Here is a 6493-nt window from a genome sequence, read left to right on the forward strand (position 1 = left end):
GTATATTATTAGAGCCCTCTAGACATGAACTAACACCTATATAATCACCTTGTCATTCATATCGTTGGATGTAAAGGTTTAAGACATGCATAAAACTTGTGTCCGTGTGTGTCGCTGTAAATGTGTTCCTGTGATAGTGTGCCAGTAGGGGAGCAGAATGGGTGGCGGACAGGAAGTGACGTCGGGGGTTCAGAGATGAGTCTTAGCTTGTCGTGGATTATGGCCGCAACAGTAGCCCATGTTACTATTGTGCCTGTTGTGAGATCATTTAAATCTGCAATAAAAGATTTATTGTTCCGACTTGTCTCACTTGAACAATTACTGACACCTGGTGACCAATTTAGAATACTACATTCACAATTTGAATCGTCTTCATAATTGCTTATACTATGTTTATATTTGAGCTCATTTATCCATTTTCATGCTTGAAAATTCTAAGTTTAGGCAAGAAATATGTTGACTTTGCTTAAAATATTTCTAAATATTAAATATTACTAATAAATGGCCGTATTCAACCACGAAACAGCATTAATTAATATATGTTTGAAAAACTGTGATAAAGTGAAGTCACAACATTTGTTTTGCAATGTGATGGGCGTATAGTGGAACACCGGTTACCGTATTTTTTGGTTTACGTCAAAAATCTATGCAAAAATTGTGCCTCGGTTTGCACACATTTCCCCGCCGTGTACCCCGCCTGTTGCCCGAAGTCAGCTGGGATGGGCTCCAGCATACCCCCGCGACCCTAATGAGGATAAGCGGCATAGAAAATGGATGGATGGATGGATGGATGCACACATTTCCTGGTTAGCGTATTTTTGGGGTTACGTCTAAAATGTATGAGACGATTTTGCATCAGTTTGCGTACACTTCCCTGTTAGCATACAATATGCCGCGCATGTTGTTGTGTTGTTAATACACTGCCTCAATCCAACTGTGTTCATTATATATATTTCTTCACAAAATAATTCTATAATTCTATCACAAAACGTCCCTGCTTGCAGCCTGCTACTGTTAGCATGGAAACCGGAACTGGAAGTCATTGACCCCAGCTTCGTTGCCCGTATAGGATGTCATCGCAGTTGACTCTGTAGTTCTTTGCTTGTAGCGTAACACTGTTACACAGTTACGCTACAAGTCTCTGCTTTTCTTATTGATCATGGCTTCAAAATATATCACAATATATCGCAAGTGCCGGTACTTCAATAGACAAGATGAGAAACACACAAAACACAAAGGTGGTGTCCGTGTGTGGGTCTCTGCTCGCCGCTGCCTCAGCTGCCGTCTTTGTCAACAATCAAGTCTTCAATGAAGATATAAGTGACGTTAAATGTTCATTTATCCCTTTCATTCATAATTAACATGGATTTCAATTTGTTTTCTGCATGGAAAACTATAATTGTAAAATAATTTTAAAGTGTATTTTGTGTTAACATCTGTAGCTTTCTGGAATGGATCAATTGAATTGATGTTATTTCGAATGGGAAAAACGGATTTGGTTAGAGTATGTTTTGGTCAGAGTCGGATGCTAACCGAGGTTCCACTGTACCACTTGTCACAGTCGCCTTCATTTTCTCTTCTATGGTTGTCGTCACACTTTTCCTCTTTGCTGTAACTGGAAGACTTGGGTTGTAGAATCACAAAAAAAAAACAAGGAAAAGGCAAAACGTGTTAAAATGTCAAGAATTGAAGGGCAACACAATCATAAATCTTCACTATATGCTGAAAAACATTAGCAATGTTCAGTCCTTCGTTCTGTTTACAATGAATGTCTTTATACTCATACTAAGTATGCGCACTGTACAATATTTCATTTTATTGTACCTTTCTCTTATTTGTTGTGTGTTTCTTTTCCGTTGCATGTAAAGCTCTTGTAGCTCATGTAGGTCAAATATTCATTTCTCGGGAATGTGAATGTCGTGGGTCTTCACCAACAGGAAGCTGAATATTCACAATGCCCAAAGGGGAAAGTGGGACACAGTGTTTTCGGTATTCTATTTCTGCAAATCTTTTCTCAAAACAAAATAAGAAATATCCATATGAGATGCAGTGAAGTAGCTAAAAGTGCATTCATGCATGCAAGCATGCAGGGACTACAATACATTCAAGCATGCAATAGCTGCCAAATAAATGTAGATGTTTGAATATATTGTATGAAAGAATAACAATTCACTCGTCAGGAAGTTCACTGGTTGCCAAAAATAAAAAGAGTGCAGCTATTTAGACAATATTGTCTCTGTGTTGAGTCATTTTCAGTGGATAATAAATCTATACTGATATAGAAGCTGTACCGTGACTACTCTAAAGTATATCCGACTTGAACTTCTATAGTATTGTCCTTTGAGAAGATATACTGTTATGTGAGGGGGAATTATTCAAGTCAAGATATTTATTGTCTTATGCACAGTAAAACAGGGTAGTTCTGCTATGCAATGAAATTCTTGTTCTGTTCATTCTCCCAAAAAGAGAGAAAACAAGAAAATGAATGAGAACATAAGAAACATTAATACCAATAAATTAATCAACAACAGCAGAAGAGACATGAATACCAATGAATGAATAAATAAATAAATAATAAAGTGCTATGAGTGTGTGCGTGTGTTGCGTGCGGCGTGTGTGAGTGCTTCGGTGAGAAGCCTGATGGCCTGTGGGTAAAAGCTGTTCACCAGTCTTGTGGTCCTGGACTTCAAACTCCTGTAGCGTCTGCCTGACGGTAGGAGTGTGAATAATGAGTGTTGTGGATGTGTGCTGTCCTTGATGAGGTTGTTTGTTCTTCGTAGGACGCGAGATTTATAAATGTCTTGCAGTGAGGGGAGGGCTGCCCCAACAATGTTCTGTGAGGTCTTGATCACCCGCTGGAGTGCCTTCCTATCACGTGTTGTACAGTTACCGTACCAAACAGTGATGGAGGCGGTAAGGACACTTTCCATAGTGCATCTACAGAAGCAACTAAGGATTTTGGTGGGCATGCCAAATTTCCTCAGTCTTCTCAGGAGTTCAGTCTCCTTTGGGACTTCTTGATGATTTGTTGGGTGTTGTGAGACCAGGTGAGGTCCTCGCTGATGTGTGTGCCAAAGAACTTGAAGGTTTTCACCCTCTCCACCTCAGTCTCATCAATAAACAGGGTCTATGCGGCTCCTATTATGAGATACTGTATTTGTGTTGGGATGCACGCTTTGCTCCTCTCCACAGGAGACCCCAGATACGATCACCTCGGAGTGCTCCAAAAATGTCCAAATATGATTTGCAAAATGATTTGCAATCTTCAGAAATGTTATTTTTCTAACATTATGACTTTATTGACATAACATTTTCACTTTATTCTCATTAATATTATAACTTTTTTCCCAACATAATTTTCCAAAAATCACAACTTGATTTTGTTTTGTTTGTTTCACATAATACTACGACTTTGAACGTATTTGTTCTTTAATATTTCAACTCTGCACTGCTAAAATGCTATTTTTCCCCTCAATATATTACAAGTTTATGCTCGTAAAATTGACTTTTTCTCATTAGAATACTTATTTTTCTCCTAATATTATGACTTTATTCTCGTAAAATTACAGCAGTTTTTTTTCCAGCTATTTCAACTTTCTCATTGTAAATGTTCCCTTCCTAATTAGGAATTTATTCCCATAATGTTTGCATTTTTCTATTTTCATTCTCGCAACATTATAACTTTTTCCACAACCTCATTTTCCAAAAATTACAACTTAATTTGTTGTTTTGTTTCTCATGAAATAAGAACAAAAAACATGTCTTCTTTCTTTAATATTATATACTAAAATGACATTATTTTTCCTCATAATATTACAACATTATTCTCGTAAAATTATGGCTTTTTCTTGTTACATTGAGATTTTCTGTTAATATTTTGACATTATTCTTTTTTTTTTTTGCTGTTATTGTTTTTTTTCTTGTTAAATTATATTTGAAGAATGTGGGGGCGAGCCAATAAAATAAAAAACATCCACGGGCCGCAAATGGCCCCCGGGCTGCACTTTGGACACCCCTGCATTACAGCCTGCATGGTTACAATCTTTAGTGTTGTGCAGCCTTTCCTAAGATTCTATTTAAATTCCAGCCCCTACCTACAGTGTATTGTACAATTTGTCCCTCAACACATTGCTCTGTGATATGTATTTCCTGCACTCCATCAACATATGCTGCACATTCATCAATTTCAGCGCTCTCTTGGCTATGTTATCAGCTCTGTCATACAGAATCTACAACAAGACCAGCTCCTTGAAGTCTAAGAAGCAAAAACTGAACTTTAAACACGTCATTTCTGCATGTTTATGCTGCATTTGAGCTCTTCATAGCTGCAGCAGAGGAAATGACTGCTCTCACAGGTTGTATCTCCTCTATCCATTACAGTGCTAATGTGATAGCTACAAGTTCTGCTGTGAAAAATGACAAGTTATTGGAAATTCTTTTACATATTGATACATTAAACACTGGGATATACACTCTTGTCCCGGCATGTCCAGTCACAGGGTGCTTTCAACCGTCTGTATTAGGGATATCCGCCGATTCCGATATCAACCAATACCGATATGTGTAACATCACATGTCTCCTGTCGTGGAAGGACTGGACTGGACTGGACTGGACTTATTCCCTTATTATGTATTATTATTATTATTATTTATTATGTATTATTGCACTACAAATTTTACGTGATCTGTTCCGTATTTATTTATTTATTTATTCCTATTCTATTTTCTTATTTTTCTTATCTTATGGCTTGCCTTGGTTGTTTTATTTTGTGATTGAGTTTATTATTGACATTTTTATCTACTTTTATCTATCAACTTTTTTTTCCAATATTGTCCAACTCTCAATTACCAATGCGTGTAACATATCTCCTGTCATGGAATTAACACCGCACAAGTGGCTGCCTCTCAAGCACCTCTGTTTATTTACTCAAGCACATTTTTACATGCCATGAGAGCGACGTCCTGCATCGGTGTGATTCCCAGTTTACCCATTGATATCGAGGCGTCAGAGCTGGGGCTAAGATGAAAGTCAAGCGGCTATCAAGGAAGTGGAGGTTCAAGTCTTCGGTGCCTTCTATTATCATGGGAAACTGAATTCACTACCGAGCAAGATCTTCAAGGATTGCATCTTATACTGTATGTGTGAACAGCAAACAGCTAGTGTCCCAGATGCTAACATGGAGCTAGTCGACTTCAGGGCAGTCAGAACGGACAGGAACACAAGAGCCTGTGGAAAACGCAAAGGAGGTGGGCTTGCACTGTATGTGAACAAACTGTGGTGTCATCCTGGCAATGTGAACATTAAAATGTCCATCTATACAGGATTTTTAAACCATTTTCAGCTTTCATTATCGGGGAAAAACCTGTTATCACATTTTTTATGCCAATATCGGGCTGATTACATCAGCCGATATTATCGGACATCCCTAATCTGTATTGTAATATTTCAGGATAAAATCTGGATTTCACATAACTCTCATGTGTTAACATAACTCTCTCAACCATGGGTTGCATTTTCAACTTCATTCCACCCTTTCCTTCTCGCTATTAATTCATTGTCTACATTTGGTGTAGGTAGAATCCATGGAGGAACTTCTCCCCACACTACAGCAGGACTATAGTCCTGTATATATATTCCACATTGTTCAATCCAAACTGAGCAGCTGCACTTTCAATGGTCCATCCGAAGCCTCCGAGTTGTAGTTTTTGTCTGAATTCCCATCCATCTCCCAGCACACTTGCTGCAGGCTGTTCCACCCCTGAACCCTTTAACTCTGACCAGTACACCAGAGATGATTTCATTCGCGTTAAACTTAAAGGTAACTCTCCAGCTTCAACTAACAATACATTTGTAGGACTTGTTTGAACTTCTCCAATACTGATTCTTTTGGCTCTGTATTGTATTCTATTTTCTCTAGAGCAGTGTTAGACACAACTCCATATACAAAACACCCATAGTCTACGGTATACTTACCCTGATGAAGGCCCAACAGTGACTGCTTATCCACTCCCTAGTCGTAGCTTGAGACTGACCTCATGAGGTTCAGCACCTTCTTGCACTTTGTTTCCATTTTACTGACTTACTGTCTTCCAGAGACACTTTTCATCAAGCCACAGTTCAAGATAGTTGAATTATTTTACTTTCTCCATTTTTGGTCCATGTATTGTAAGGTTGACATCAAGTATATGTTCTGTTTCTTTGTGATAATCACGTAACATGTTGTACTTTAAAAACCCCGGTTATATAACCATTCTTTAACTTTGTCAACAGCTCACTGTACGGACCTGACAACATGCCTGATGTTTCTCCCTCGCTTCCATATGCCCCCATCATCAGCATATAGAGATGATCCAGTGCCTCTGCCAACATTCACAAAGATGTCATTAATCATATTAAATAATACTGGGCTAATGGAGCTGCCTTGTGGAATTCCATTTGAGATGCTGTACTCCTCTGAGATGTCATCTCCAACTTTTACTCTAAACGTTTGAT

This window comes from Dunckerocampus dactyliophorus, chromosome 3, assembly GCF_027744805.1.
Source record: "Dunckerocampus dactyliophorus isolate RoL2022-P2 chromosome 3, RoL_Ddac_1.1, whole genome shotgun sequence".
Classification (NCBI taxonomy): domain Eukaryota; kingdom Metazoa; phylum Chordata; class Actinopteri; order Syngnathiformes; family Syngnathidae; genus Dunckerocampus; species Dunckerocampus dactyliophorus.